The 15,091-nt window shown below is 40.2% G+C and overlaps 1 long non-coding RNA gene across 2 annotated transcripts in view; it reads right to left on the reverse strand.

The window, feature by feature from the left end:
- Positions 1-15,091, reverse strand: part of LOC311631947 — a 270,208-nt gene that overhangs the window by 140,279 nt on the left and 114,838 nt on the right. For both annotated transcript variants that reach the window (XR_014796672.1, XR_014796673.1), the window contains exon 3: positions 8,080-8,149. This is a non-coding gene — a long non-coding RNA (uncharacterized lncRNA). The remainder of the gene's footprint in view (positions 1-8,079; positions 8,150-15,091) is intronic.

Raw genomic sequence — 15,091 nt, forward strand, 5'->3', positions numbered from 1 at the left:
TGTGGCAGACACTCAACTCACATATCACCCCACCTTCACAGAGGCTATGGAAGACAGGGTTTGTGACTCTAGTGGGCAGATTCAGAAATTGCAAACACTGTGATCCCCAGGAAGTTACACATTTACAGAGATCATACTCCCAGCAAGCATTAGTAGGGGCTCAAATTTCTTCTCCTTGTCTGCCCAGTCTTAGCATTTGAGTCAACCACAAGATATCTCAAAACACAACAGGGACAGGCATTTTGATGAGAACTCATTTACTCGTATATCAAAACGACCTAAATATCCCACATTAATTACCCTGAAATGTGTCACAGTTCACCCCTAAATGTAGTACAATAAGTAAGTCATTTTTCCACAAAGTATTTAATAACATGAAGGAATGTACACAAGGTTGCAGAAGCAGAATTCAAACATGTATATTCAGCTATTTGTGTGTGTGTGTGTGTGCCTATGTATACACAGGTACATGTATACAGGGTGTCCCAAAAAAATGTGTACACACTTTAACAGCTGACTCTATTACATTTTGAAAATAAAATATTTAATAAACACTGCCTTTATAAGTATACATTTTGGGGAACACCTTGTAGATACAGGGTTGTGCAAAGTAGTTTTATAGTTGTTCATATGGAAAATAATAATGCAATCTATATATATAAAGCCCTAATATGCAAATAAACCTAACGGCAGAACAACTGAACTGAACAACCTAACAACTGAACAACCGGTTGCTATGATGTGCGCTGACCACCAGGGAGTACGCGTGGAACATGGTGGGCATTGGCTGCAGTGGGATGGTGGAGCAGGTGAACGGGGATGCCAGACCAAGGTGGGGTGTCAGTCACTGTCATCGAGGCAAGCCTCTGGTGGTTACTGAAACTTCTTTGTTCCTGTGTGCCAAAGCCCTGCCGGGTGCTTGCACCTGCTGCTGGCACCTGCCTGGTGCCAGCCCCAATCTCTATCTCTCAGTGCTGTCAGCAGGTGGAGCAGGGCCACCACCCTCAGAGCGTGGGAGCAGAGGCAGCAGGAGAGAGGCTGCAGGTAGACAGAGGACCAGGGGCCATGATGGAAGGGCTGGGCAGGGTTGTGGAGGATGGGCCAAGACCCACTCCTGTGCCCACCACAGACTCTCGGCCCACAGTTCCTTTCAAGGTGTATGAATTCGTGCACTGGGTCCCTAGTAATTAATAAACAATAATACAAGAATACACTATTTTTCAAATATTCACAACTGTAAACCTACTTTTGTCCTATTTCTGTGTGTGTGTGTGTGTGTGTGTGTGTGTGTGTAGAGAGAGAGAGAGAGAGACAGAGAGAGAGAGAGCACTCATCAGGCCTCATCTTCTTAGTGAGAACCAGACTAAAAGCAAAGCGCCCTGCAGCCCCCATTCTCAGCAGAACCCACCAGAGACTATTGCTGGCAGGGCTGACCACAGTGGATCTCAGCCTCGAGGAATATTCAGAGATGTGTACATTTGTTTCCATAATCACCCTAAATATTTACATTGTCCTTATCAGTAGATTACATTACATATTTATTTACAACTATCACTTGCAGTGCTCTCCCCTGATTGGGAAATGAAACAGCTGTTTGGCACTTGCAAGAACATGGCCCATTCCTCTGACTGATCATTGAAAGAGAGTGGATTATAAGTGTTTACTCTGGGATTTCTGAAACAGAGCTGACCAGTTGTAGGCAGAAGGAAAATTATTTCCCAGGAATCTTCTGCAGTAGAGATTCTAGATATACGGGAAGGAGTGATGAATGAAAGAGCAGACTCTTGGGGTTAAATGGCATTTGTCACCAATTTAATGAAACTGGGCAATTGTGTGACTGGTAACCAATTTGAACTGCACTTTTTACTTGGTCACAATCCTCAGCATTGAGTATGCAACGGTGATTACGCAATTCTGTGGAGTCACTGATGCATTTGCTAACTAGTTGGCCAGTGAGTACCTCAGAGGAAACCTCTTCAAAACTGTGTATTCCAAGGTGGGGAAGGGGGAACCCACCTCTTTGAAGTTATTCTTGCCACTAATTTAAATAATAAAAACAAAATATAAAATCTCATGTATTTCTATAGCTAATTTGTATTCTATTATTATATTGCTTGCAAATGTAAAAGAAAGACAATCCAGTGTATTTGTTTGTTTTTAATTAAACCAGATGTAAAGCCAACATTTTTTCTTGTATGTAACGATAAGAACTATAAAGCACATGGTTAATATTGGAATTTTCTGGCATTTCCCACATAATAATGTATTGCTTATATGTGAAAAAGTGACTATAACTTGGAGAAAAATAAAAGGAACCTTAAGAAGTTCACCCTTAGTGCAACTATGTTAATATAAGAGGAAACAGTTGTGTTTACTCATAGCATAGCTAGTTAACAGTGTGGGAAGTTAAGTTTTAAAATCCCATATGAATAGTTTATTGTATACAAATGTGGTCAGTTAAAACAAATTTTAAAGCATGGCAGATTTAAATAGATTTGTGTCAACATAGCTTTCCAGTCCACCATTATCATCAAATTATTTCACATTATCTTCAAGGACAAATGGTTTTGCACCCAGTGGTAAACACAGTTTAGCACTCTACTTTGAAGGGTAAGGGGTTGTTTGTGGAGTGCGGAAATAACTTAGCACTCTAGTTCATGGAATTAGACATTTTTGAATAATAGCCAAAGGGTTCTTGTCAGTGTCAGGAATTTACTGAATACACACTTTCACTTTTCAAAAGTGGGCCTGGAATCAAACTCTTAATAGAATGAGATAGCAAATCTGTGTCATAGACTCAGAAATGGGTTGAGGGCTCTTCTTAGAATTTCCACATACTAGGAATGTTCAAATGAGTCATTAAAACTAAACTTGGGGCCAAGCAGTCATGGTGGGAAAATGACCACTTAAAGATTGCTAGCAGAGCCCTGGCCATTGTGGTTCACTGAGTTGGAGCCTTGTGGATTCAATTCCCAGTCAAGGCTCATACCTAGGTTTTAGGTTTGATCCCTGGTTGGGACACATACAGGAGTTAACCTATCGATGTTTCCTTCTCACATCAATGTTTCTCTCTCTCTCTCTCTCTCTCTCTCTCTCTCTCTCTCTCTCTCTCTCTCTCTCTCTCAAAACAAATAAGTAAATAAGTAAGTGACTGCCAACAGAAAAGACAAACATGTTAACCTTGAACTAGTGATGGAGAAACTAGGCATGGAGCAAGACATGGCAGAGTGGTTTCCAATGGTGTTTTCAACCTAACAGTGCTGATCAGACAGGGTTCTTCTGGTTACATATGTTGTGACCCAGAACAAGCCACACCATTTCTTTAGTGAATTATCTTATCACTGCAATGAGTACAATAGCCGCCTGTACTTCCACTGGGTAGGTAGCATTTAATACGGCTGTAAATGCTGCATTTATTTCTGTGATTCTTTGCTTAATATTTTTCTCCTCTTTTAGACATTAAGTTCCTTTACATTAAGGCTCTGCTTATCCTTACATCCCCAGAACCAATCACAGTAGGATTTGTTGAATAAGACCTTGCTTCATTGGAAAATTATGAAGTGCAAATGAAAAAAAAAAAAAATGAGTGTTTAACACTGTGCCTGCACAGTAATCTTTAGTACAAGTGAGATTCCATTATTACTATTGTTTTTATTATTGTTATTATTTGCATTATATCAATGCCTGTTAAATAAAATAATAAGACTCTTTCAGGATAAACTCTCAGATAATTTGAATAGGGGGATGCTAAGATACTACAATTTATTACTTCAATTTGCAGTAGTCAAGTCTAAGGAAATTACTAAAGCTTGGGTTCTTACCCAGAATGGCAACTGATCAATTTACAAAGGAAGATAGATTTTCCCCTAGGGACCAGGAATTCCTGAACTCAAGATAGTTGAAACACATAATAGTAGAAGGTTGTTTGTGAGCTCTGAATCAGCACAAAAGACATTGTCTACATTGTCTTGTGGGATGTGGGATACAGGCTGGAGATTCACCCTGATTCCACCATTCTGGTACCTTTCTAGTGGTTGAAAAGCCCAAATAACCCAAATATAAGGTCTCTCTCCCTCCCCTCCTCCCCTCTCTCTCTCTCTTTCTCTAACTTTCTCCCTCTACCCTTCCAGAATGAAAGATGTAAGTGCTGACTGATGTGTCCTATCTATAATGTAATTTTGAAATTGAAAGGGGCCTTGGACAACACCTATTTCCCTAAACCCGACACCTATATTATAGATGGCAGAAATGAATCTTAACCAAGTGGCTTCCCCACGGTAACATAGATTGATGTAACAAAGCAAGAACCTCACTCCAGTTTCCCAGTGTTGAGTTCTCCCAGCTTTACCTAATAATCCCTATGTGGGAATCTTCCTATGACTGTGTTTATCCATTGCATAATCTTGGCTTGTATGTAATTAGCTGGTATTTTTATTACCTTAAAGAAAAGTATCTCTTTCTAAGCTTAAATCTTAAACTTGTACAAGCCAGCATCAGAAAGGATGCAATAGTACTGTTAAAGATTGGTAGGCTACCTCCTACTGTCATGAGGAAATACAATTACTTAAAGTAGATGGTAGAGTCGAAACCGGTTTGGCTCAGTGGATAGAGCGTCGGCCTGCGGACTGAAAGGTCCTAGGTTCAATTCCAGTCAAGGGCATGTACCTTGGTTGTGGGCACATCCCCAGCAGGGGGTGTGCAAGAGGCAGCTGATTGATGATTCTCTCATCGATGTTTCTAACTCCCTATCCATCTCTCTTCCTCTCTTTAAATAAATCAATAAAGTATATATATTTTTTAAAAGAGTAGATAGTAAAATAAAAGGGTATTAATTGCTAAGAATAGATATTTTTCTAAATAAATTTTACCGGAGACTAGAATTTTTAATAGCCAGCAGGGTATGGATCAAAGGCTTCTTAATTATTAATAGATTACATATTTCTAGGCATTAGTTTCTAGTGAAAATTGGGATTTTACCTTCTGGATTTGTATTGATATGTGCGAATATATTTAACAGAAGTCTATAGAGTAAATATAGGGTACAAAATCACTGTGATTTATATAATTAATTCACTAATAAAAATTTAATATTGTAATAACATTTGCATGCTCACCTATCAGATATTTTATGAAAAATGAATAGAGAAAAACATGGCATTCACTGCTAAAATAAGGACAAAATATTCTGAAAAAACAGAAAAGTAAACTAAAGTCATATTCTCTTAAAGAACTGCAAGAGTCATCTGTCAGTTAAACCACAGGGAATTGCCATTTTGGAGTCAGAAAACTCTAGAATAGTAGCAATTACTTATGATTCAACTTAATAGTTGGCTTAGACTTGATTGGTCTTGGATGGTATAAAGGTGATCTGATTTAAAGGTATGCCATGGAAACTTGACTCCAGATCTAATTCCACACTTTGTCCCTTTGAACCAATTTACATTTCATAAGCCTAGCAAAGTTGTTCTTATAGGATTTGGTGTGAATATATAAAAGAGTGAAGTTTTTCAGCTTAGAAAATGGCTGAAATTCTACATGGAACAATTTGAAGCCCCCAAATTATAAAAACCCAGGAAAAAATAAAAAATCTAAACAGACCAATTACTAGCCATGAAATTGAAGCAGTAATAATAATAATTTTTTTTAAAAAAGCTTCCAACAAACAAAAGACCAAGACCAGAAACTTCACGGGAATTCTACCAAGCACTCAAAGAAGAAGCAATACCTATCTTTCTTAAACTACATTCAAAAAATTGAAGTGAAAGAAATGCTACCAAACTTATTCTAAAAAGCCAGCACTACCTCATTACCAAAGGCAGACAGAGGCATTGCATATACACACAAAAATTTAATTACCAGGCATTATCCTTGATGAACATAATGCAAAAATTCTCAACAAAAGATTAGCAAACCTGACTCAGAAATACATTAAAAAGATCATACACATGACTAAATAAGATTCATCCCAGCAGTATAAAAATAGTTCAACATCCATAAATCAATCAACATGATACATCACATTAACAAAACAAAGGATAAAAACCATATGGGCTTAGCTATCATAAATAGCACTGCTATGAACATAGGAGTGCATATATTCTTTCTGATTGGTGTTTCGGATTCTTAGGATATATTCCTAGAAGTGGGATCACTGGGTCAAATGGGAGTTCCATTTTTAAATTTTTTTCAGGAAACTCCATACTGTTTTTCACAATGGCTTCACCAGTCTGCATTCTCACCAGCAGTGCATGGTGAGAATGTATTGATGATAGCCATTCTGGCAGGTATGAGGTGATATCTCATTATCATTTTAATTTGCATCTCTCTGATGATCAGTGATTTGAGCATTTCTTGGATGTCTCTTGGCCATCTATATTTCCTCTTTGGAGAACCTATGTTCATAGCAGCACTAATTACAATAGCTAAGATCCAGCAACAGTCCAAGAACCTATCAGTAGGTGAGTGGATAAAAACGCTGTGGTACATTTACACCATGGCATACTTTGCAGCTGTAAAAAAGAAGGACCTCTTACCCTTTGAGACAGCATGAAGGGACCTGGAAAGTGTACTGCTAAGTGAAATAAGCCAGTCAGAGAAAGACAAGTATCACATAATCCCACTTATATATAGAATCTAAAGAACAAAATAAACTAACAAACAAAACAGATCCAGAGACATGGAAGCATGCAACAGTCTGACAAATCTCAAGGGTGAGAAGAGATTAAGCAAAGAACATTATGTTTATACTAGAGGCCCAGTGCATGAAATTCATGCACTGGGTAGGGGGTGTCCCTCATCCCAGCCTACACCCTTCTCCAATCTGGGACCTCTTGAGTGATGGCTGACCTCCCTTTTAGGCCAGATCCCGGTGGACCTAATCCAGGACCGCTGGCTCCCAACCACTCACCTGCCTCTGCCTAATTGTCCTTAACCACTTCTGAATGCCAGCCTTATCACCCCTAACCATTCCCCTGCCAGCCTGATTGATGCTTAACTGCTCCCCAGCCAGCCCGATTGCCCCTAACTGCCCTCCCCTGCAGGCCTGATTTCCCCCCAACTGCTCTCCCCTACTGGCCTGGTCTCCCCCAACTGTCCTCCCCTACTGGCCAGGTCTCCTCCCCCAACTGTCCTTTTCTGCAGGCCTGGGTCCCCCACAACTGCCCTTCCCTGCAGGCTATCTTGTGGTGGCCATCTTGTGTTTACATGGGGGCAGCCATCTTTGACCACATGGGGACAGTCATCTTGTGTCTTGGAGTGGTAGTCAATTTGCATATTACTCTTTTATTAGATAGGATATATGACCCCGGGACACAGACAACAGTTCAGTAAAGACCTGGAGGGGACCTGGATGGAGGGAGTCAATGGAGGGGTAATTAAGGGGGACATTTGTAATGTTTTCAATAATAAATATAAATTAGTATATATGCATATATATATATATATATATATATATATATATATATATATATAACATACATATTTAAAAAACCATATGATCATCTCAATAAAGGCAGAAAAAACATTTACAAAATTCAAAATCTTTGTATAATAAACACTCCCAATAAAGTCAAGTAGAGGAACATCTCAACATAATAAAGACTCTATATGACAAATCCATAGCTAATAACTCAATGAAAAACTTTAAGCTTTTCCTCTAAGATCAGGAATAAAACAAGGATACCAACTATCACCACTTCAACATAGTATTGGAAGTCCCAGGCATAGCAATTAGACTAGTAAAGTAAATAAGATGCATCCTAAGCAGAAGGGAAGAAGTGAACTATCATATGCAAATGAAATGAAAACCCTAATGACTCCACCAAAAAAATTAGAACTAATAAATGAATTCAGTAAAGTTACAGGATACAGAATTAATATACAGAAATCTGTTGCATTTTTATATAACAATGACAAATGATCAGAAGGAGAAATTTAAAAAATAATCCTGTTTTCAATTGCATCATAAAGCATAAAATACCAAAGAGTACATTTAAGCAAAGAGATAAAAGACCTGTATTCTAAAAACTATAAAACATTGAAGAAAGAAACTGAAGAGAATAAATAAATGGAAGGATATACCTTGCCTGTGACGTGAATCTTAGTTGACTAAAGAGCATAGAGCCAATGATGACATATAGTCCATGAAAACCTGTAGCATGGATTGAAAGGATTAATGTTATTAAAATATTCTTACAATTGAAAACAATACTATACATATTCAATGCAATCCCTATTGAAATGCCAATGACATTCATTTCAGAATCAGAACAACTAATTCTAAAATTTATATGGGCCCTAGCCAAGTGGCTCAGTTGGTTGGAATATTGTCCCATACACCAAAAGGTAACTCACATTGATGTTTCTCTCTGTCTCCTTCCATCCTTTCTGTCTCAAAAAAAAAAAAAAAATCTATATCCTAGTGAGGATTAAAAGTAAAATTAATATGGGACCATTGAAAATCCCAAATAGCCAAAGAAATCTTGAGAAAGAACAAAGTGGGAGGTATTACACTCCCTAATATCAAGCTATACAACAAAGTTACAATTATAAAAACAGTATGGTGCTGGCATAAAAACAGATATATAGACCAATGGAACAGAATAGAGAGCCCAGAAATAAGTCCTTGCTTATATAGTCAATCAATCTAAGAAAAAGAAAGTGATTCTATACAATGGGGTAAAGGCAGTCTATTTAATGAATAGTGTTGGGAAAACTGATCAGTTACATTTTTAAAAAATTGAAATTGGATCACTTTCTTACACCATATCAAAATAAATTCAAAATGGGTTAAAGGCTTAAATGTAAGACCTGAAACCACAAAACTCCTAGAAGAAAACATAGGCAATAAACTCTTTGACATTGCTCTTAGTATATCATTTTTAATATTTCTCCTCAGGCTAGGCCAGAGGTCGCCAACCAGTGGACCATGAGGTCTGAAAGGTTGGTGACCTCTGGGCTAGGCAACAAAAGGAAAATGTAAACAAATAGGAATGTACAGCCTAAAAGGTTTTGTACAGAGAAGGAAACTATTAAGCAAATGAAAAGACAACCTACTCAATGGGAGAAGATATTTGCAATTAATACATCTATGAACCAGGAAGGCCTCACCAAACACCAAGTCTACTGCTGACATGATCTCAGACTTCCCAGCCTATAGAACAGAGATGAATTTCTATTGTTTAGAAACCACCCAGTCAATGATATTTAGTTATTGCAGTTCTAATAGACAAAGACATGCAGTAAAGGTTATGTCACTGTGTACATTTCTAGGCCAAAGGTGAGAGAGAGAAGGAGGGGAAGAAAGAGAAAGAAAGAGAGAGAGAGAGAGAGAGAGAGAGAGAGAGAGAGAGAGAGACAGAGAGACAGAGAGACAGAGAGACAGAGAGACAGAGAGAGAGAGAGACCTGCATGATAAGAACCATGACATCTCTACAAGAAAGGAATCTGGGGAATAAAAGCTCCGATTTACTCTTTCCCACCTCCATCTCCTGTTGGTCTCTTTTGCTGAGCTCACCATTGGCCAAAGGACATGAAAATCTGTCCACACAATCCCTAAAGGCTGGCCACCTGGTCACTGGGCAGAGTGGAGAAGGGTGAACAGTAGACCTGGGAAGGTAAACAGAAGTATCCAGCACAACTCCCAACATTTTTACAGCCCAGTCAGAACACAACTTAGAATTCTGTAGCTAACAAGTAAGTGGTTGCTAGACATGCATTAAAGCAAAGCAAATTCATGTTCATATTGGAAACAGTGTGAGTGTATACCTAAAAATGGGAAGAGAGAGTAACTTGTATTTATTGGATGTCTGTGATATCCCAGACATCATTTGGGGTGGTTTGCCTATAGCATCTCAGTTAATTCTCAGAAGGACAACATGCCATCATCGTACAGATAAAAACACTAGCATCAATGACTTCTCAAACGTCACATGATAGTTTGTGGCTGAGATGGTATTCAGACCAGGTCTGACCAAATTCCAAATCCCTGTTCATTTCCCCATTGCATGAGAGGTGCCCAGGATTGTCTCTAATTTGAGAGCTGAAGGCTGGCATGCATGAATCTTCAGTTAATGCACATATATCGATGCCAGACCACAAGGGTCAGAAATGTCACATGTCTGACAACCAACATGCCCTCAGTGCACACTGGTCTAATGTCTTCAAAAGTGTGCCACCCTTTTAGAAATCTCACAGTGTGTTTGCATATTGCTCTCTCTGCCTGGAATATCCTCTCCCAACCTCCCCTCCCCACCATCTTCACCAATCAAAATTTACTTATCCTCAAGGTTGTTACTGGGCTGTAACAACACAATAGTTATCTTTTCTGAAAAAAAAAACCCTGATTTCCAGATTTCTTAGAATTAATGGCTTCCCATCTTTGTTCTCCAAATATCTCATATAGAACATCTATTCCCATTAGGTTTTTATGATAACAATATGAGTGAGCGTGCATATGTGTGTGTGTGTGTGTGTGTGTGTGTTTGTGTGTGTGTGTGTGTGTGTGTGTGTGTGTGTGTGTGTGTTTCTCCTTGTTCCTTAGCCTGTGTAGTTGACATTTGTGGGGTTTTCCTTCATATTGCCCTGAGTTCTCTTTGGGGAGGGACACCTTCTCCACTCTCCATCCCTGTGGTTACTTTGGTGCCATTTCTATTCCAACTCCAAGAGTGCCCATGTGACCCAGGGTTGGCAGGCCAGAGTACAACCTCCACCTGGATTCAGTGATTGGCTTGGGAATGGGTCCATGACCAATCATAGCCAATCAAGGCTAATCCTTAGACTTCTACTGGAATGAGTAAGAGAAAGGAGTTGGTGGAACAGATGGCAGGAATCTTTTTTCTTTTTGTTTTTGTTTTAATTTGAATCAGACAGCATAAATTCTGGAGCCAACATATAGAGAGAACCTGTGTATTAGTGAAGTAGGCACAGAAAAAAACTGGAGAAGAGGCCAAATCCTGATGGCATTTGCTTGAATTGCTCGATTTACCCGGTGCTACTCCATATTTTCCTAAAGTATATAAGCTGATACATTTTAAGTTTCCAGATACTTACAATCCCGAACTCCTAACCATAACTGCCTAACAGACCATCAGGTGTGTTGGAAATGCTCAGAAGTCATTCATTGAACTGATTAAATTGAGTCCTTGGGAACTGCTATTTGTGCATGTATCTACGTCTGGAAACCCAAATCAAGAAGACCTGAGGGTAACACTCCTCCTTTTGGTCTCAGGACCGGACTTGAAAAGTGTTTGCTACATACAAAGAGAACTCACATTCAGTTCTTCTGGCACACATGACAAAGGGAAGGTGCTAAATAATGTGTGGTGTAGCCAGGGCCAAGCCTGATGTCTTCAAGGTGTTGAAAACTTAGGATGAGCCTGCTGATCTTTTCAACCCATCTGCTAAGTTGCTCTGGGGATCACTGGACACTGTGTGTGTGTGTGTGTGTGTGTGTGTGTGTGTGTGTGTGTGTGTGTTTGCCAGGGTGGGGAGCGCTGGAGAAGGAGGCGGGGGCAGTGTTTTGAATACTATTTCCTACTCTGTAGGAAAAATAAGAGTAAGATTTTCCTTTCTAAAATCCTGTTATTTATTACTCATCCCTTTTCATCTGTCCCTGGCATTCTCTTGCAACCATAGTAGACATTTTATTTTTTTTAGTCTCTGAACTATTCAGAATCATTTCTCTAATTTTCACCTAATCCAAAGCAATGGGCTCAAATAAGCCAGCCCAGACCGGGGGTGGGAGCCTGAAGTGAACTAGGTCAGCTTTCCCGGGAATATGGAATTAGAGCAGAGATAGAGAATGGAGTTGGTTCAGTCAGTCCATGTGCCTGGAACTACAACATGTGGCCTTGGGAATTGTGGGTGGGCATCTTCCCCCACCACATGGGATGAGGAGCAGGGAAGATGAGGCCAAAACATGAAGCAGATGTGCAGATATGAGCAGACAGGGAGTGTGCTCTCTTGCTGTTCCTGCCATCCCTCTGGTTAAGTATTCTAGAATTTTCTGAGCCCTCACTGCATTCCTGCTCACAATTTCAGTGCAACAACTCTGAACTCTGCATCATTATACTATATCGTCATTTGTGTGTGTGTGTTTCAAGCAACCAAAAAAAAAAAAAAAGCCCTCAAACATTAGCCAAAAAATTCATAAGATGGGGAATTACCTAGGCATAAAGAAATATCCCGGTTAATAGAAACAAAACAAAAATTACCAAGCAGAGTTGGCTACAGTCATCCTAAAACTATTAAAGAAGAGAAAAAGAAAACTGCTCAGCCAGCCAGCTGTGCAGAACTGAAATAGAATGGACTCATTCCATGGATTCACATAGTTGCTGAAAGCGAATCTCTTTCTGCAGCTGAGCCATGAAATGTATTCCCAGTTATAAATCCCTTTCCAAGTCCTGTCCCATGACGCCACGAAGGTGTCTGCACACAAGAGCAACTCGCAAGCCCAGAGATGTCATGTTTGCATCAGCACTGGCATGTAGACAAGTGTTTATAATAGATGGACCAATAAGTAAGTGCCTCTGACCAGTATGGCGTACATCTGGTGATGTGACAGCCCAGCCTTTCTGCAGTGGTTCTCAACCTTCCTAATGCCGAGACCCTTTAATACAGTTCCTCATGTGGTGGTGACCCCCAAGCATAACATTATCTTCATTGCTACTTCATAACTGTAATTTTGCTACTGTTAATGAATTGTAATGTAAATATCTGTATTTTCCGATGGTCTTAGGTGACCCTGCTAATGGGGGTCTGCTGTAGAGCCTATGACCATTGGAAAACACAGATTCATTAACAGTAGTAAAATTACAGTTATGAAGTAGCAACGAAAATAATTTTATGGTTGGTGATTACCACAACATGAGGAACTGTATTAAAGGGTCGCGGCATTAGAAAGGTTGAGAAACACTGCTCTATAGTATTGGGAAACCCCAGCTTGGCCCATTAAAGAGAAACAGGCATGATTATTGTGTCAAAACACATTATTGTATTTTATTCTGCCATTTCATTTGTGTATTGGCAATTTATGAAGCTCAAGAGATGTTATGTTATGAAATATGCATTTCCTGCTCCTTTTTGTTTTGAAAATGTGTGCCAAGAAGTAGACGAAGAACATAAGCTTCTGGCCAATTCTCCCCACCCCACAAATGGACTAGCATCCTCATCAAAAATGTTTATCCCCGCTCTTTTTGTTTCGGTCTGTTTTCTGAGCAAACAAGCTATTGAAAAAAGAAAAAGTAAAAGAAAGCATGTCCCTTTTTACCCAAAAAAAGAAAAAGAGATGACCTTTCCCTTACATTAATTAAAAGATGGTTGTCCAGATTACTTTGCAAATATCTGAACAAAAGTACAGCTGGCACATTATAAAACCTGCAAATGATTTTAAATGGGCACATGCCATTTTCCTTATGGGTGACAGTGGATCAGACAGCCTGACTCAGCACAGCATCAGTGAGGGCCAGGAGGCAGTAGAGAAAGTGTATTTGTGAGAAAGGCAGAAGGAGCTGTGAATATAAACATCAATCTGAAATGCAGATGCAGTGTGAATGGACAGGTGGGCCTGGAAAACTCGCTCATCAAGCCGCACCCCCCCTACCCCCCCCCGCCCCCCCACCGCCTGCGTGGACAGCCAGTTAGACATCCCATCCCTGGGTGGGAGTGAGCACTGAGCTATTTTTAGTCCCACAACTGGAGGCATTGTGTTTCAAAACAGATAGTCTTTTCTTCCAGAACTTTAATAAGACCACACCTGGCATAGGGTGCTCAGTCTGGAATGACATTCAAAATAATAATAACTTATATGTAATATTTCAGGCTTTTTATTTTCAAGAAAGAAATGCAGACACCTTTGTTTTTAGCAATTCTTAGCAATATAGATCTGCTTTATTGCCTAGGATCACTTTGAGTGTATTAGAAAGAAATTCGGATGCCTAGTAAGCACCCGAAATTAACATCTTCAAACCCAAGCTCTGGTGTCCTCCCTGCCACTCCCAGCAAACGTGCCCTTTCTTCCGGGTCTGAGTTATTGAAATTCCATCCTTCCAGTGACTCAGGCTTCAGAGCGATCCTGGATTCTAGGCCTTCTCTCACACCACACAGCCCATCCCTTAGCAAATCCTTTGGCTCCCGCTTCAAAACACATCCAGATCCTGCCTGGCGGCATGATCTCCATTGCTGCAACGCCGACCCAGGCCGCCAGCAACTCCTGCCCAGTAGGGCTCTCTGCTTCCATCAAAATGAAGTTCAGATCATGTCACTTTTCTTCTCACAAGTCCCCAGTGGCTTCCCAAATCAGCGTGTCAACGCTAACAATGCCCCTGTGGTCCAAGATCCCTTACCTCCTCCCCTGTCTGCTCACCTGCAGCCACAGCGGCCCCCTTGACGTTCCTATAACACACCGGGGCAATGTTGTCTTTGTACCCATGATTCCTTCTGCCCGGAATCCTCCTGCCCAGATGCCCACAGGGTCCACTCCCTCTGTCTTCACTCAGAAGTCACCTTTGCAATGAAGACTTCCTATCACCCAATGAAAATTCTACTCACATTCACAGCACACACCCTGCCCCCTCTCCCTGAGTTATCTCTCTTCCTTGTACCTCTTATCAGCGAACAAGCTATGTATTCTTGTGTGTTTCTTGTTTGTCTCTTCTCTGATGGACACACCCAAAATATACATTCCTGCCATCATGTGCTCCATCTGTTTAATTCCCACACTCAGAAGAGTGCTGATCGCACAGAAGGGGCTCCATAAATATTTGCTGCGAAATGGAATGCAACTTGATGCCTGTTGGCATGTTGGCAATGCTTGCTTTCATAATCAAAACACTTGATTAGAGCCAGTAAATTCTAGAAACATCTAAGTTCAAATCCAAAGAGCAGCTCGATGGCAGAGTGCATTAGGCCTTTAAAACAGCGTCCTTTGTCTCCCAGTGCATGCGAGCTGCACTCAGAGCTAACCAGCATTGTTTCCTAAGTTGGCACCAGTTTCCTGGCAGAAGGCTGCTCTATTGTATTTCTCATCATAGGGAATGGATCTGCACAAGCATGCAGGCCCAAGCTGAGGGACTCTACTAATAAGTTTGAGAAG

Source organism: Pipistrellus hanaki (assembly GCF_964339955.1).
Source record: "Pipistrellus hanaki genome assembly, chromosome: 13".
Lineage (NCBI taxonomy): Eukaryota > Metazoa > Chordata > Mammalia > Chiroptera > Vespertilionidae > Pipistrellus > Pipistrellus hanaki.